Source organism: Delphinus delphis, chromosome 9 (assembly GCF_949987515.2).
Source record: "Delphinus delphis chromosome 9, mDelDel1.2, whole genome shotgun sequence".
Classification (NCBI taxonomy): Eukaryota; Metazoa; Chordata; class Mammalia; order Artiodactyla; family Delphinidae; genus Delphinus; species Delphinus delphis.
The window spans coordinates 56,808,378-56,827,450 of record NC_082691.1 but is presented as its reverse complement, the minus strand read 5'-3'; the positions used below and the strand labels follow the sequence as shown (position 1 = coordinate 56,827,450).

The following is a 19,073-nucleotide window of genomic DNA, read 5'->3' as shown; positions in this document are numbered from 1 at the left end:
AAACCTGTTCTTCTGACTCTGAATTTATTCCCTTGATTCCCACCCTGTTTTCTGTCTGTCCGGCCTTTCCTTCCCCCACTCACTTCACTTCTTCCCTGATGTACCTGTAGTCACCTCCTCATCCCTTTGAGTCTCTCAGAAAGTGCTCACTTCTTTCTCCAACTCTGAATCAAAGCAACAGTCTACTTCGATCTCTGTGCTCAGTTATAGAGTTATAGAGTTATGGATAACTCTATAACTGATTACTGACTCCCTTACAAACGTATGATTTTCAGGTTAACAGAACCTCTGATGTTACTTGGAGATCTATTTGTCTACACCCTTTCCCATTTTCTTTAACAGTGATTCCAAACCTTTATTAGTCTCTTCAAGTATACAACTTTCTTTCACAACCTCATTCTCAGCGTTTGAACTTGTCCTCCGTTTATCTGGCAACAGAGGTCACTAGGAAGAAATCCTCCCAACTTTACGTACAGCCCCCAGAGTTTTTGATATTCCCCCCCGCCCTCAGTGATGGAACTGTGTCATTCCGTTCTAAATGCTAACTGTTTCCCAGGGCCTCCTCAAGGCCTCCTGGCCTGTCTATAACTTTTGAAACTATTGACTCTTTTATCAGTTGGGATGATTTGGCTGCAAATAACAGAAAACCCAAATTGAAGAGGCTTAAATAAGAGGCTACACGAGAGAAGTCTGGAAGTAAGACTGTTCCAGAGTTGCTTAATTTATGGCTTGACAGCATCATCAAGGAGCCAGTTTCTTTAGTCTTTCCTCCCTGCCGTTCACAGCATGTTAACTTTATTTTCTCTCCAAACATCCTAGGGTCCAGGATCACATCACATGCCCTTGCCTAAGCCAGTCGACCGCAGGGGAATGGGATTATCTGATAGGTTTAGAATTGTCAAGGTTTGCAGCCTAGGCGTGGAGAGAGCCCAGGCTCGCCTCAAGTATATAACTTCTCGGTAGCTGAACAAAACTGGAATTCTTAGCAATGAAGCACAGAGAGAATAGCTACTGGGGAGACAATTACTAGTGGCTTCTACAACCGCCTCCTCAGTGCGGAAAGGCTTTGCTTCCTTGAATTATGAGCACCGATCTTCTTCCTTCTCTGAATATTCTCTACATCTTGGTTTCCTTCATTGATTTTTCCTCTTTCTTCCTCTCAAATCTTGGCTTTCCTGATGTAGTGACCTCACCATCTCTTCTTGATCAGCGGTGTTTCCTGGGACTTAGTTATTCCTATGATTTAATCTGATGCATGTATGCTGACCATTTTTAAATCTAGATCCACACTGACCTCTATCTCTTGAGCTCCGTTTCCTTTCTTCTCATCTCTTCTTGTGTTCTGTATCTTGATTAATCATACCATTTACTATGACAAAGAAGGTTTCCTCCCATTGTATGTGTTCCCGTTAGTAACAGGGCACATTATCTCAAAAAACAAACACAAAGCCAACAGCAAGAAAACCTCATTATCCAGTCTTCCTTGCGGTTAGGTAGGTCATTTGACTAAAATTTGCCTAGTGAGTGTTACTTAGGAGTATTGTGTGGGACTTCCAGGGAAGACATATCTCTCTCAGCTGGGAGGTATGCCCTTTTTGCTCATACTCTTTCCTTCCTCTGGCCTTCAAATCTGAATGATGCCTAGCGTTTCAGAAGCCATCTTGGACCCTGCAGTGATGAAGATGGAATCTAGGACAAAAAGATGCTGGGTTCTTTATAATCATAGAGCTGCCATATCAGCTTTGGAATGCCTTCTTCTGGATTTTTACATGGCAAGTAAGCCCTAGTTTATTTAGGCCACCATTTGTGTGTGTGTGTGTGTGTGTGTGTGTGTGTGTGTGTGTGTGTGTGTGTGTGTGTTGGGGGGGTTACTCTCTGTTAATTGTAGCTTAATGTTGTTTTTAACAGTTCCTAACAGATATTTCTAGTCTTGTTACCTAAGCAGCACACTCCATAGTTTTCCTCCCTGTCCCTTTCTACCCACATCCTAATTCATAGATTATACTTTGGAAATAGCTCTAGATCCTGGAAACATAATATAAAACCAGGACAAGTATATCCATTCTACACTCATACATTTGTTCCAAGTAAACAGTTTGACTATACCAGCTGTGGGCAAGGACATGTCGGATGAAAACTCATATTTTATTGATGGGGAATATCATTCGGAACAACCGCTTTAGAGAATAATTTGGCAAGAAGTATAATAGTTAGGTTTAAGGTGTTCAAACCTTATAACTTCAGCAACCAGCGGTTCTATTTCCAGATATGTAAAAGTATCCTACACGTATACTGGGAGGTATGTGTGCTCTATTCACTGCTCTGGTGTTTGTTAGAGCAAAAATTTGTAAGTGAGGGGAATTCCCTGGTGGTCCAGTGGTTAGGACTCCGTGCTTTCACTGCTGGGGGCACAGGTTTGATCCCTGGTTGGGGAGCTAAGATCCCACAAGCCATGTGGTGCAGCCAAAAAAAAAAAAAAAAAAACACATTAGAAGTGACCTCAATATCCATGAACAAGATATGAATGAATAATTGTGTATTCAATCAACTAAATTCTATAGAGCTATTAAAATGAAAGAACTAGAAATACATGTGTCATTATGGGTAAATCTTAAGAATAGTGTTGAACAAAAACAAGTTGTGAGTTAAATAAAGCATGATGCCATTTATGTAGTTTGAAAAAATAGAAAAATTTAATTAGTATTCTTCTCTATTACAGCTGCTGCTGCTGCTGCCCCTAATCAGGGTCTCAGTATTTTTCAGCTGGTATATACTGTTAAGAGCTCAATAATTTATCTTCCTTTTCCATTCTCTTCATTCCAGCTCACCTTCAACACTGCCACCAATCTAATGCTCTGCAAAAACCCTTGGGTTTCCTACCGTGTGTAGGATAATGCAGTTCAGGCTTTTAGCATGGTGTTCAAGATTGTTTCTAGAATCATCTCCCTTGTTTTCTTCCCTGTCCTGTATGAACTTGTTCTCCAGCAGGTCCTTAAATTTTCTGTGCCTGCAGGCAGTCTCTCTGACTGAAGTGACTCTCAACTCTTCCCCTTTTTCATTTGGCAGAAGCTCAAATATAAGCTTTCAAGCACCAGACCCAGGGTCACTCTTTGTCCAGAATCCTTCCATCTTCCCGCTCCTAGACAGAATTGGTTATTGACTCCTGCATCTACTCCCAGGACTCTATGCTCACCGGTGGTATATGGATGTGGCTTGGCGTATTACAATTTTGACCTTGTTAAGAGCAGGATCTTTGTCTTGCGCATCTCAAGGACCCTGGAACCCTTTTGCATAATTTTAGCACAGGGTCTGTGGTCACTGAAGGTTGTATTAAAAGAATTTTTTTGTTTTTGTAAATTGTGAGAGGAAAAGTTAGCCCTGAATACAGTTTGTACTCATGTCTCAGCTTCCTTTGAAAAATTTACACATATTCTAACACACTGAACTTCAGGGGGAAGGCGTTTTCAAGTTCGTCTTTTGCAAGAACCATAAAGATGATTGATATTGTGTTTTGCGGGGGTGATAGGAAGGATTATACTGGGGATTTCAAGGCTAACTTTTCAGCCAGGAGAAACCGAAGAGTGAATTAGGTGGTGATAAAAAAAATTCCTTCCTTGAGAATATATATGCTTCTGTGGGGTCTTCTCCCCTGAGTTATTAAAGCAATTCTTACTCACTGCAAAATAAACATCAGAAAAATGAAATAGAATTTTTAGAAGAATATTAAACTTCGGCGTTTTGGGACTTTTATTCTGGGCACATAGAGACATATACAAAAATGGGATCATCTTGTTATAAATACTGTTTTGTAACTTTAAAAAACCTGATCTGTCTTGAACATGTATCTATATCAAGCAGTTGAGCTTCATCATCGTTCTTTTTAAATTCAGGCATAACTTATATTCTGAATTGTATAAATCTCATGTGCACAGCATAACCACCACCCACAGCAAGTTGCAGAACATTTCTAGTACTGCGGAAGGCTCTCTTTTAGTTCCTTTGTGATGATGTAACAGTTCTGGTGGTGGTTACATGAATTAAGGTACATATGATAAAATTTTATAGAACAATACACATATGTGCACACATATACACAGGTACAGAAAATGAGTGCACATAAAAACTGGTGAAATCCAAATAAACTCTGTAGTCTAGTTAACTGTATTGTGCCAATGGTAATTTCTTGTTTTTGCCTACAGTTATATATAGCACGTTACCATTGGTAGGAGCTAGGTGAAATTTACACTGACCACTCTGCACTATTTTGGCAACTTCTTGTGATTCCGTAGATTTTTTAACTTAGAAAAAAAATTCCCTTATTCCTGTTTTATTATTATTATTATTATTATTTTTGCTGTACGTGGGCCTCTCACTGCTGTGGCCTCTCCCGTTGTGGAGCACAGGCTCCAGACGTGCAGGCTCAGCGGCCATGGCTCACAGGCCCAGCGGCTCCACGGCATGTGGGATCTTCCCGGACCGGGGCACGAACCCGTGTCCCCTGCATCGGCAGGTGGACTCTCAACCACTGAGCCACCAGGGAAGCCCCTGTTTTATTATTTTTAATGGATGTCTTATAGGTTATTGTCTAAATATACAATAACTTATTTAACCAATTCTCTATCCAGAGTTTTGACTAGTACAAGCAACTTTGTGATGAGCAACCTTGTACATATTTTTCAAAAATATTTTACGTATTTTCTTATCTTAAAAAAGAAAGAGTCACTATAAGGTTCTTTTAAGTCATTTTCCAATGACTATATTTCAAGATCACGCGTTAAATAAAATGAGGCAAGCCTGTCCAGTGGGGATAATTAAGTGTCCTAGGTAGAAGGTATTTCAGCTATTATAATTTCTGGCTTTTCCATCTGCCTGTTGCCAAGGATGAGGGGTGTTGAACCCTGCTCCAAGGAATAGAAGATATAAATGAAAGTGCTACCTAATTCAAACACAGGTCCTTACATTGCTTCTCAATGTAAGCGTAAAATATTTCTAGAAAAGATTCATTCAAAGGTAAGCTGCATGGCAAACTCAGTTTTAGTCTTTATTTCAAGGATAAAGCCATATGAGTAGTTATGCCAAATTTTCCTGTATTGTTCATCCAAATTTCTAATCGGATTTTGAGAAGACCAGCATGGACACAGGCTTCTTGAAACCATAATGTGCTTTACGTTACTTCTCAGTGATCAAGGGCAAAGATAGGTATGTTTTTGGCAAAGCAAATGTTAAATGAAGATTGTTTCCCTTTTGGGCCCTGCAGGTACCTTATACTCTAATAGTTGCTGAAGTTATTTTTTCTTGTTGCTGTTTTTTGACAACAGTTTTCATTTCACTTCTATTTTATTACTGACAATTTTGTCTTTGATCCAAGGAACTCGGTTATTTGTCATTAAAGCTTCTAACTCAGACACATGAGAAGAATATAATGAAAACGTTATTGCTTCTCATATCCAGCAAAGAAGACTTACACTTGTCAGTAAGATTGGTGATAAGCATGCTGTGTTTATTTGTGTAATATTTGAATAAAAATTTGTTGAGGTAATTGATATTGGTGCTTTTCAAATGAGACCTGCATTGAAATGGTGAGATTTAACTTTTTACACATAAAAAACTTCTCTCACATGATCTTACTTTCTATCACTTTCACACTCTTACTTTTTTTTTTTTTTTTTTGTGGTACGTGGGCCTCTCACTGTTATGGCCTCTCCCGTTGCGGAGCACAGGCTCCGGACGCACAGGCCTAGCGGCCATGGCTCACGGGCCCAGCTGCTCCGCGTCATGTGGGATCTTCCTGGACTGGGGCACGAACCCGTGTCCCCTGCATTGGCAGGCGGACTCTCAACCGCTGCGCCACCAGGGAAGCCCTCACACTCTTACTTTTGATTCCAGCTGAGAAAAATGGACTGTCTCTCATATTCTCTTTTTAGAGCAATTACACATATGGTCTGCCTTTTCTCATCAGCCCCATTGCATTCTGTCCTTTCCTTCTTTTAAACTTTGCTTTTCTCATTTTATCCGTGGAGCTATTTACAGACTGAACCAATGTAATGCCAACAAACCTTAGAATTTATTGTTTTACCCTTTCTATTTATGCCATTTGTAACTCTTACATATATTTTTGTATAGGTATCTTTGGCTGAAATTCCAAATTTTGATAGCAAAAGCAGGTAGTTATTAACTTTATGAATTACCCATCTGTTTCTTTTCTTTTCTCATAACTAATTATGTAACCATTGACCTCGGATAAGAACTGGGAGCATTTGCAAATACTTGCCTAAACTGGAATTTAAAATAAATGAATTACGGAAAAGCAAATTTTCTTTTGCATACCATCCTTAAAATTTTGCTCAACTATTAGTTTTCTTTGGGAACAGAAGTATAATCAGAAATATCATTGACAACCTAAGTGTTCTGTATTGTGGGGTAAAACTAGTTTGGGTTTTTAGAGTGGCCTATGCTTGGCAGCGTCTTTATAGTTTTCTTCAGGTTTTTCTTCTCCTTTACATGTTCTGCTTCTTTTAAACTATTCATAAACTTCAGATGCTGTTTTGCCCATGAAAATTTTTGGTAAATTTTGGAAGTAAATCAGAGTCCATTGAGAGAGAGAATGTTCTAAAGGTCTGTGTTTGCGTGGTTGCTTTTTGCCTTCACGTGTCAGTTGCTTTTGAACTCTGGGACAGTGTTAATAAATTGTCAAGCTGAATCGCCTCATATTTGACTCCCTTTTTGGGAGTTTGCAGATGGTACTAATGAGCTTTCCCTCCTTGAACACGTGTAATGAATGTCCTCTTTATTCTCCATTTTAAACCTGAGCTGTGAAACCCCCTCTCAGCTGGGCCCAATTCTGCAGGCAGCTGCCTGCCTGGCCTGTTATTACTCCAGGAATCATTGCTGGCCTTATTAAACTATTTTGGGTAGCAGCCTTTCCATTCTCCTCCCATGAACCATGAAGGCTGGAGCTGCTGCAGCAGCATAGTCCCAGTGTGGAATCGGAATGTGAAGGAAGGAAGGGTCACTGGTTTGTAATAGAGCATCCTACCTTACGGAACAGTAGGGTGGCTGCCCATTGAGGCCACTTGGTGTCTTGACATTTTTCTTTTGTTTTTCAAAAGAAAAGTTTTATTTTTGAATATCTAGCATTTAAACTGCTTGAGTGTAAGGCAGTTTGGTCTCCCTACCCCCAACCCCCTTTTCTTTCACTTTCTCTAGCATGTCCATGATCCTGATTTGGGTTGGTAGTCTCCTTGCTCTTGTATTCTGAACTGCCTCAGATCCGTAGACCCACAGTGCAAACCTTGACCAGGAAAGGCAGCATAACACAGTGGATAAGGAGGAGGCCCCCAGTCAGACACGCCTGCATTTGAATCTCAGCAATGGTGGGCAAATGACCTCCTTTAGGTTGAAATAGGCAAAGTGTGGCCAACCTCACAGGCTGTTATAGGGATGAAGATAAGACATGTAAGAACTAGTTAATGGGAAAACTGACCACTGGTCAGCAGGGGAAGTCCTCAGACCCAAGGAGGTTGTGCTTGCCTGATGGCACATAGCTCTACATGGACAAGCAAGGGTGAGAACTCAGCTTTTCTAACTCCGAGTCCAATGTGTTTCCATTATACCACATAACTTCCCCATGTGTTATTGGTTCAGGGCCATATTTGAACTGTTCTCAGCCTTATTGATGGAGGTATTTGTCATTCATCAGAAAATACTTTTTCCATAAGCTGCTGTTTTGTACTTCTCTTCATTTCCTAACCCCTTAAAAAAGAAAGATAGCACACAACGTATTAGCTTCCTGTTGCTGCTGTTACAAACTAAATTGTTTTAAGCCACAATTTTAGTGGCTTAAAACCACTAAATACAATAAATATTTATTCCCTTACAGTTCTGGAGGTCAAAAGTCTAAGGAGTCTAAAGTCAAAGCATCAGCAGGGCTGTACTCTTCCTGGAGGCTCACGTGGAAAACCTTCTTCTTTGCTTTCTCTACCTTCTCGAGGCTGCCTGCATTCCTTGGCTCAAGGTCCCACATCACATCTCCTTTTCCATCATCACATCTCATTACATTGCATTCTACTAACTCTGATCTCCTGCTTCTTTCTCATAAGGACCCTGTGATTACACTTGCCCCTCATGGGTAATCCTGGATAATCCATCTCCAGGGCTTTAACTTAATAATATCTCTGCAAAGTCCTTTTCGCCATAAAAGGTAACATCCATTGGTTCCATGGATTAGGATGTGGATGTATTTGGGGGCCATTTTTCTACCTACTACAGACAGACACCTGCCTTACGACCCAGAATTCCCAGACTCCTTCTTTTTCACCTCTAGTTCTGAATGTTTCCAAATTAAGTCACATTTACCAGTCTGCTCACATACATTTTTGCTAGCCATTTACTCTCCTCCCTCTGTGTCCCATAAGGAGTTTCTTCTTTTAGACTAGACCTATTCTAGAAATGGGAGGCACTGACACCACCCACTCAGATGACTGCTCATACTTCTCAGCAGTGGTTGGGGAATGTATTTCTGGGAGCATTTCCACAGCCCACTTTGTACCTCGGAACATGTGCTTCCTGTGAGAATGTTAAGTAATTTTTGGAATTTACAAAAGTCAAGTTCAGATTCTACCATGTATGTATTTGGGATTTGGATTAGGAGGGATTTGCCTGCCTCTGTTTGGATATAGGTCATATTTGAATTATTGTTAGCAGAAATATCGTTGGTGAATTTGTTTAATCAGGGGTCCTTCTAAACCTAGGGTCCCTTAAAGTTTCCATGGAAGGCCTTCATGGAGCTAGATCTCTTGGGGCTGTGAAAAGCCATATGATTGTTTTTCTGGAAAGACTGGACCATACCTCTCATTAGATTTTTAAAGAAGTTAGTGACCCAGGAAAGGTTAATGACAAACTGAATTGATGGTGGGTGGATTGCTTTCCATTTCCCCAATAGGTAAAAGGACCTTGGAAGTACACTGCATATATTTTTTCACATGTAATGTGATCTTTTTTTTAGCTGCAACTCAACTTTCCCCATTCATATTGAAATAGACATCCCACTGAAGCCCATGTCTTTTTTGCTGTCAGCAATACAAGTTTTATTCTATTTCTGCTGGCATATACTGAGATATCTTTGGAACGAGATTTGGGAAACCTTTGTTAAGTGTAATCTGTTTCTTAGATAGGCAATATATAATTCGTTTAGACAGGAATTGAAGATAAAAAGTGTTGTTCCCCCACCACCACCCCCAAACCCCCCTGAACACCAGATGTTTCATTGGCATTTTTTTCCAGCACATATTTGTTTGGAACTGAAAACTAATTTCCTTTAATGTCTTGTCATGCCTTTCCCTCTCACCTTTGATCACCGTTTACCCTTTCTTCTGACTCCTTAAGTTTCCTCATAAAGAATGTGTGGTATTTTCCTACCTTTATCATTAACTTTGCCTCACCTTGCCTTATGGGAACCCAAAGGATGAGGACTAACTTGGAATTTGCTTAGTTTCCATACGTTGCTAGATGTGTGAAGCTTAACAAGAGTAAAGGAGTATTGTGTATGCATAAGGCAAAATAGCGAGTGAAACCCAATGATTTGCTGTTTGATTCACTCCATACAATTTAAAGCTTAGTGAGTAAAACATAAATGACCAAAGGGGATTATTTATGCTTCCTGAATCATAAAGGTTTTTTAAAAACAGGTGCAATTTGGAATTAAGCTCTGATGACTGTGAAAGGGAGTTTAAGCTTCACTGATTTGGCAGAGCAGATCCGATGTACCAGGCAGAGGAGGGAGCCTTACATCAAATAAAATCTCCTTTCTTGATGAGTTCTTCTTCCTTTTTTTGTTTGTTTGTTAATGTGTGGTGTTTTGAGAGAGTTATTCCTTTGGCATTAAATAGGATATATACAAAACCTCTTTGAAAACTTTGGGACATTATGCAAAAATAATGCTTAACTATTATGAAAGGAATATGTTGCTTTCGACAGAACTCATTTATGTTCATTTTTGTTTAGAACAAAAATATAAGTCTCACTGGGTCTGACTTAACCACTTTATCGCTAGGAAAACATTGAGGTCAGGATAGGTGGTCTTTATAGCATCATGCAACTATTTAGTGACAAAGTTGGTGATAAAATTCAAGACTCCAGAAACGGACCCAGTGATCTTTTATTATATCATATTGCTTGTGTTCTATAGAAAGAGGAAAAGGTTGAAAGTTGAAGGACATAGATTTCATAATCTTGTAAATGAAACCACAGTGAGGTAGACCGGCACACCCACCAGCATGGCTGAAACTTATTATACGTTGGCTTGGATCTGGGGCAGCTGGAGCTGTCAGCATGGCTGGTGGGTTGGCTGGGGGGAGTGTAAAAAGGCACAGCCACACGGAGAGCAACTGGCAGTTTCTAACATTAAACACACTTCCCTTCAGCCTAACAGTTCTGCTCCTATGCATTTGCCCAAGAAAGACCTCTATACAGCTGTTCATAGCAGCTTTGTTAGAACCACTAAAAGCTGGAAACAGCCCATATGTTCATCAACTGGTAAAGAGACAAATTGTGGTATATTTATTTATTCCATGGAATACTACTCATCAGTGGAAAAGAAGGGACCACTGATATAAGCAACATCGTGGCTGAAACTCAGAAACATTGTTGAGAGAAAGAAGCAGAAACAAAAAGAGCATATTCTGCATGATTCCATTTACATGAAGTCCTGAAACAGACAAGATTAATCCTAGTGATAGAAATCAGAGGTGGGAGTGTGGGAGTTGACTGCAAAAGGGCATGAGGATACTTTCTGGGTGGGGGAAGTATTCTATATGTTGCTTGAAGTGGTGGTCATATAGGCATATACATTTGTCCAAACTCATCAAAGTGTACATTATAAGGGGGCATTTTACTGTATGTAAATTATTCCTCAATAAAGTGATTTTTTAAAGGGACAGGACAATGAGAAGTTAAGGTACTGAACAGCAAAGCACAGATGGTATAAAGCATAAAATATTTTTACCACGCCATTGAATTTTCTCTGGTCCCATTTTCTCTCTCAGAATTGTGGTCCTTCTGTTACTGTCCCCTTGCCACTTGTCTGAGAACACATATAACTACAAGCCAGCATACCATTGTGGAAAAAACTGAACAACTTGCCCGTGCACATTTCCACGAGCGAGTTTCTTCTGTGCTTGAGGATACTTTGCCAACTTAAACAGTAATCATGGGAATCATTTAGAGCTTCCATTATTAATTCTTCCTTAGTTACCAGAATTTCACCAGCATAACTATATATGCAAATAAAATAATACCCAGAGAAATGCCAAGTGTTTTTCTGTTCTCTAGGAGGAAGTTTAGAGGATTTGTAGACTGAGTAGGTTGAATTTATAGCCATATTCTCTGCTAGAAAAATCTAAAAATAAAAACGTTGGCGTCCCAGTTGGTGTTCTGAGTCATATTTTAAATCCTGTAAGCCTGTAGCTTTGCAAAATGCTATTCAGAAATCTCTAAACTGCATATACAATATATCTTCGTCTTGCCAACTCCCCTGCCAGCTTCTTTCAGAGATTTCTTTCATCAATATCTAAGGCTGGAATTGAAGTCATGTGGTTCCCCTTGAAATAAGTTCTGGACATAAGATGAGAGCAGCGTTGCTTCTAACTGAATCAAAGATTCCCAAGAGCTTTCTCTTTAGTGTACTTGAGGATTATTACGTAACTCTTAGAACCCAAGGCACACAATGGAGAATCTAATTGAGTAAAAATTAGTGATTATATTCACTCAGGTTTTCTTTTGCTCAACTAAAACAAGATAATGTCATCAGTATTCCTCGTTATAGTTTTGGCTACACTGCCTTCACATGGTGCATTTATTAGTTAGTTCACTGGAAATTTATTAAGTACCAACCGTATGACAAGTATTTTGTGAGGCTACAGGGTATGAAGATGAAAAAGAACAGTGTCTTCCCTCCAGGAGCTTACAATTCAGTAAGGAGACAGACATGCAAACAGAATTTTTCTTTGTATTAAATACAGTTGCTAGAATAAAGTGTGTGCAAGGGCAGCCTGGTGTGTGCCAGCCTGGGAATGTTAAGTCCATTTGATCTAATGTGTCATTTAAAGCCAGTGTTTCTTTATTGATTTTCTGTCTAGAAGATTTATCCATTAATGTAGTGGGGTATTAAAGTCTCCTACTGTTATTGTGTTACTGTCTCTTTTTCCCTTTAGGTCTGTTAATACTTGCTTTATATATTTAGGTGTTCCTATGCTGGGTGCATAAACATTTACAAATATCATATCCTCTTGTTGGATTGACCCCTTTATCACTGCGTAATGATTTTCTTTGTCTCTTATTACAGCCTTTGTCTTAAAGTCTGTTTTGTCTGATATAAGTATTGCTACCCCAGCTTTCTTTTGGTTTCTGTTTGCGTGGAGTATCTTTTTCCATCCCTTCACTTTCAGTCTGTGTGTGTCCTTGCATACGAAGTGAGTGTCTTGTAGACAGAGTAATGATGGGTCTTTTTTTTTTTTTTAATTCATTGTGCCATGCCACTCTGTGTCTTTTGATTGGATAATTTATTCCATTTGCATTCAAAATAATTATTGATAGGTATGTACTTATTGCCGGTTTGTTAATTCTGTTCTGGCTCTTCTGTAATTCCTTTGTTCCTTTTTTCTTCTCTTGCTCTCTTACTTTGTGATTTGATGATTTTCTGTAGTAGTGTGCTGATACTCCTTTCTCTTTTTCTTTTGTGTGTCTGGGAATGTTAGGGAGGAGTGGATAGAAAGCGTCATTAGAGCTGCAATCTCAAGAGGGACTACTCTGCCATGTGTGCATTGGGGGCAGGGCGGCTGCTGCAAAGGCTCTGGGGCGGTTTGTGGGGAACTGCAAGTGGATTAGTGTTGCTGGAAGGTGAAATGTGAGGTGGATAGTTACGGGAATCAAGCCTCGTGTGTAGCACAGAAGACCAGAGACTTCCTTTTGTAAGTCTGTAGCTCTCAATCCTGTGCATTTTAGTCATCTGGAAGGATTTTTTAAAAATGTTTTTACCCAGGACTGTTGAATTGCCATCTTCAGGAAGAGGATGTGAGTGTGCATTTTGTTTTTTAAATATCCATGGATGGGACTTCCCTGGTGGTCCAGTGGTTAGGATTCCAGGCTTTCACTGCTGTGGCCTGGGTCAATCCCTGTTCAGGGAACTGAGATCCCACAAGCTGTGCGTGGTGGCACAGTCTGAAATGAAATAAATCTATGGATGATTCTGGTTTGCAGCCAGACATCTATTATTTGTAGGTAATAAGTGAACACTGAAAAAATTTGTACAGGGGCATGACATGACCTGACTTGTTCAAACTGCAGGCTAGAGAGCTTTTTATGAACTGTTGTCCACTGCTTCTGTAGCTGAAAATAGGTCGCTATCATTTTCCTCAATTCAGATTACACTTAGGCGGTAATTGTTCTAGATATAAAGAAATAATAGGTTCTGGTTACCACCGCATACCAGTCCCTGTTATAGGAGCACATCTAGTAATTGTGTCTTCCTCTTCATCACACAAGTGCAAAACTGAGGGCTGATAAGGTTTCCCTCCGGAGCTATTTAAGGATCACTTTGATGAAACAGAATAAGCTTTTTATCTTTCTAACTCCAGCTCTGCCATCCTGTCTTAGAAGTGATCCACGGAATCCAAAACAGTTATTCTGCTCAACCTTTCCATGTCACAAAGGTGGGTACAGTAATGGCTGTGAAGTTGGACTTGTCCACCCAGCCAGCTCTCTGAACTGTAACCACAGTAAAGTGTAAAGGAGGAAGCCTGACTTAAACACACCGTTAGGAGAAACCCACCTCTCTTCCCGCTTTTCTCCTCCTGGATGTAACCCAGTGATACTGTTTGCTACAAACAGTGATAGAGAAAGGCAGTGATACGTTCCCATCTGAATGGGGACCCTGAATGCATTTGTAGCTCTGAGAAGCTGGAGATAGCTCTTGCAGGGAGGGATTTCTACCTCAGGAGTTTAACTTGGAAGGAAAGCCATCCTTGTAGAACTCATTTGAGACATTCAGTACCTCTCCCTTCAAGCAGGCCTGCCTACTGGCCATTTGGAAGGAAGAAAGTTTTTGTTGTGAATTGAGAGGCCCGGCCAGGAGAGATGTGGAGACCATCTTGGGTCTTAGAGTATTTGGGCTGGAATTGGACTATTTCTTCTGTTCTTGAAAAGGTGTCTGGCCACATATTACTATAGGTGGGCATCCTTCCTAGTGTTCCAAGGTCCAGACAGCAATTAACAAAGTCAGGTAAATATACCGACCTAACCTTCTCCGCACGCTTCTGGGATTTATGTTAAAAGGGGAAACTGAGGGGAGTTTGTTATGGTAGCCATAGGTCAGTGAAAGGCCTACCAGGATAATTTCTGACTCAGCTGTTGGTTTCTGTGTTCATATATATGGAATTTAAAACACCACACTCTGTATTCATGCCATTTAGTAATCTTTAATAACATTTTTTGAGCGTTCATTATATGTATGGGTTCACTGTGCTCTTATGTTATAAATATCCGAAGACATATATAAAAGTGATACATTTTTATGCCCCCTCCCTTGTCCCTTTGCATATACATACATATGCACATAAAAAAGAAGTGAGAAAGAGAATCTTTATAGCTGATTTGTATCATCCTTAAAGAAAGGAAACAACCAACCAGCTTGTGACAGGACAGCTCTGATTCCTAAGCAGAACCTTGAGCAGCACAGTCATAGATCTAAATATCCTGGGAGAAAGGGGATCTTTTTGGACATGGAACAGTCTTCTGACCACCATCAGGTTGGTGAATGCTCAGATAGGCCTCGGGGCAGCTGATTAAGCTGGAGATCCTTGACATTGTCAAAACATTTAAAAATGGAATTGGCTGACTCAGAAAGTCATAAGGTGCCCAGCAGAGTATCCACACCAGTTAAACCCAGCCTGACACAAGGTAGGGTGGCACTGAGGAAATGTTAGGAAATTAATGTCAGAGTGACAATATTAGCAAGAGCTTAACTGGGTGACCTTGCTTCTTCAAGTTGGCAGTTCTGTGTAGGAATCCACACTGGATACTACAGTAATAGGAAAGTTACGACTCGAGAAAAACAAGTACAAAAGTGTAAGGGGTAGACTCTTACTACTCCCCCTACCATTTGATTTTAAGTGATTAAATATATCATCTTGAATATATTCTCATTATAAAAACGTTGAAACTACAGAAAAATAATAAGCAAAAGAGAGGGAAAAACCCCCTTTGATTTGCCATCCAAATGTAGCCCCTATTATCTCTTTGAGCATTTCCTGTGATTTTTATTTTCAATGTGCACTTTTATACTTAGTATTTTTCTTTAAACACGAATAATTGACATGTTATATTCTTCACAAATATCTTTAGAAGCAATATTATTTATTGTATAAAATAATATATTCTAGTCCTAATTTGCTCAACTTATCCTCTAATGTTGGGCATTAAGGTTGTATCCACTTCTCGCCTGTTATGAACCTTGAGTAAGATTCATAATAGGGTAAGACTATTTTATAGCATTTTGATAACAGTCATTAAATAGGTTTCCCAAACATTTTTATTTATTTATGCCGCTCTCAGCAATATGTGTCAAAATCTGCCAATCCCCCCTCTCGTTGGGTTTTGATACTTGAAATTACTTTCTTATTTCATATGTGAAAAATAGTATCTCAAGCTGGATCAGGAAAGGGGGGATTTTATTGGACTGATGCAGGCGTAGCTCACAGAGCCCTTGGGCAGGAAGCTAGAGGCACAGCTGGAACTTGGCAGGGCCTCAGACACAGCAGAGATCCATCCGGTCCTCCATTCTCCCCACCAGACCGCCCACCCCCGCTGGCCTCCCCATCTGATTTGTCTCTCTGTGCATCTGTTACTTGGCTTCTAGCTCTGTCTCACTGCATATGTGTGTTGTCTGTCTGTCTTCCTGTGTGTCTCGCTCTGCCTTTCTCTGTGTCTCTGGTCTGCCCATCTCTGTCTACAGGCCCTGCCATTCTGCTTTCCCTGCTTTTTCCCTCTCATCTCTGCTTTCCCAGCACCTGGTGAAAAATAGCACCTCCCCCCAGCCCCCCGACCCCTTTCCCCAGTGGTCCCACTTGTCTTTAAGATCAGTGGCTGTCAGAGGCTGCCTTGATCCCTGTGTCTACTTATGAATTCTGGACAAAGAGAATCTGGTTGGCTCAGTTTGGTCAGTGCAGTGGCTGCCCTTGGTTTGGGTCATCCCAGTGGCCAGGGAGGGGCAGGGCACGGGGCGAGGCTGGTTCTCAGAAGGGTGCTGAGGAGAGGAGCCCTGTTGAAGTGCCTGTACTAAGACTGTAGTCCTGACCCCCCAGACATGATGAGCTGCCTTCTGCAAGTGTGCCCTGTGTTCTTTTGTGGGCCTATTAAAGAAAGAAGTGAGATTAGTGAAGACCCTTTCTTGATAGATAATCTATCACGATTGACAGAAACTATCTTCTAGGAATGTATTTGCTGTCCCTAAGGTGAGCAATTGGCTTAATTGGTCCCTCTCTGATACTGTGTGTGTGTGAAGGGGGTGTGGAGCAATACTGCAGAGTACCCTGATGGTCACACTTGTATGTTTGCTTTTTCTTCTGGTTCTAAAACTGTCACTCAACCCTTCCTTCCCCACCCCACTCCCTTTTCTGTACTGACCCTAAGGTAATAAGCAAACTTTGAATTCAGAATTAGCCCTGTGGTTTTCTGTAAGGAGGATGATCCATCACTTTCACCCAAGAAACTCTGGGTCAGTGAGAGTGTGGCTGGTTGTTAGAGGAGGAACAGAGATCCTTGACCTGAAATTCTGAAGCAGGACTGGAGAATGAAGCACAAATAGCAGGGTTGACAGCAAGGCTGTGAATCAGAACCAGGTGGTCAGGCTAGAATGAGGTCAGACTGAGGATGGGGCTTGAGCCAGTAGCTCAGTGTAAGCCTGAGGAGGGCCGGAGGAGGGACAATGAGATGGCAGGAGAGGGGCTAGGGAGGGCGTCCCGAGCTATTACACGCTCCCAGTTCTCATTTGGGGTTTACTGTAATGATGACTCACATAATGCATTCCGATTCTTCGATTGTTTAATGGGTGACATGTATTTGTGAAACCACATTCTGAAGGCACCAAGGTATCCACTGAAAATTTAATTTCCTTCCTACTCTGGTCACTCAGCCACACAATTCCCTGGGCGAGAATGATTCCCTGGTTAAGGAAATTGAGGCACAAAGAGGCAGATTGCTCAAGGTCACTATCACAGTGTATGTAAGTTATTCTAAGGTATTTTTTAAAATAAATTACATCCACAATACTAATGAAGTTAAAGGTACAGAGATCCCACACGTCTTTGAGGTGCCCACTATGTACAGCCTCTGTGCTGGGTGTAGGACACAAGGGTGATGAAAAACAGAATTTGTATAGACCACAAGAGACATTGAGAAGTTGCTGAAAGTCACTACTTTTCATGTATCTTCCCTATGAAATACATTTTTTTAAAAATCCAGTAATTTGACTTTCTGTATGCATGCTGTATTTCAACTAAAAAATATTTTTAAAAATTCTGTAATGAGAAGTCTTGTTTGCTTTCACTTCTGGATAAGCAGACACTTACTGAAATTAAAACTTTGGGAAAGCAGCAAAAAGCCACAGGCCCTCGCAGTCACAGAGAGATCCCCTGTGAAGGATTCATATGTCTGAATGGGAGTGGGGTGGGTTTCCCATGTGGCCCAGGGCCTGTTTGTTCACCAGTTTAGGATATCTGGGGAAGGACAAGACCAGAGAGTGTGCACCCTATTTCCCCATGCTGCAGCCGGGGCACTGCCACTGTTGAGCTACATTAGGAGTTGAACTTGGAAGACATTTTCCCCCTCTAGGAAGTGCCATCAACTTTCTGCTTCACATGCATTGCATTGGTCTCCCTGGTCTCACCTGGGTCTGTGACCACAAGCTAACAGATTTCTATGAGAAAATGTGTTTCAAGTTTCAAACAGCTGATTTATAACTACCTTTTGGGAATATAACCTCTCAAAATTTGGAATTATCTGTGATTGCTCCATCTATCTTGCTCCTTTGACTGCAGACAATGAATTGCAGGCTTTTCATTAGCTTGGGTGGTTCTTTTGACTTGTGATGGGTTGGTCTGTGTGAGTATGTGTGTACACGTGCATGTCTATCTTAACCTACATGGTGGTATTTCTGAGAATTAGAGATGTAGTAACTTTTTTTTTTTTTAAATGTGGGCCTGAGTCATTGCTAAATGTAAAGCAAGCATACAGATCAAAGATCAACCAACCGTTTGGGAGCTTCAAGGTCAGTTTAACGTCACATCCAGATTTGAGCTTGAAGGTCATCATTTTAACATCATGTCCAGATTTGGCTTTTACTCATTCTGTAAGGGTTTTAATTAGACCCCTGATTGCTTGTAAATAGGCCCTCAGTGACCTAAGCCAGTACTGCCTACCATGATAGAAGAAAGCCTTTGAGGTCTTGGAGGACCCATGTTTCATTTGTGGATATGATTGTCAACAGCCTCTCAGAAGAGGAGTCTCCACAATCTGTTTGTGAGTTCTAGGATGACTAATGTGGCAGCCAGGATTGACAAGTATTGACATAATTCATATTGGTGTTTCCATGTGTTGGAGTTGACTTTGACCTTTGACTTGCTATTTCATTCTTTCCTTTCCATGAGGTCACTAGAGCATATGGATTCTGAAGACTTTATAGAGCCCAATCTGAAGTTATAGGCTCCCATGTTGATATAATTTTGTTTGTTTTCAGTTGAGTATGCTATTTTAGTCATGGTGGAGTTCTCAGAACTTTCCTATTGAAGTTTATTTATCTTTCAGTACACAGAATAGTTCTTTATTTTTTGAATCTTAGGACTAGATCCCGGTGTTACATATCTGATTCAGCAAAAGTAGGTTCACCTCAATGCCAGTGGTTTTTGTGGGAGAAAATAGATAACTAATATCAGATTCTATTTGATTCAAAGATTATTTTTAGGAGGGTAAGGTATTTTTTATTGATATATTATTCACATACCACAAAATTCACCCTTTTAGAG

The 19,073-nt window shown here is 40.5% G+C and overlaps 1 protein-coding gene across 4 annotated transcripts in view; it reads left to right on the top strand.

The window, feature by feature from the left end:
• The window catches only part of OSBPL3 (oxysterol binding protein like 3), a 206,004-nt gene that overhangs the window by 60,100 nt on the left and 126,831 nt on the right, over nucleotides 1-19,073 (top strand). The gene's annotated exons all lie outside the window — the stretch shown is intronic.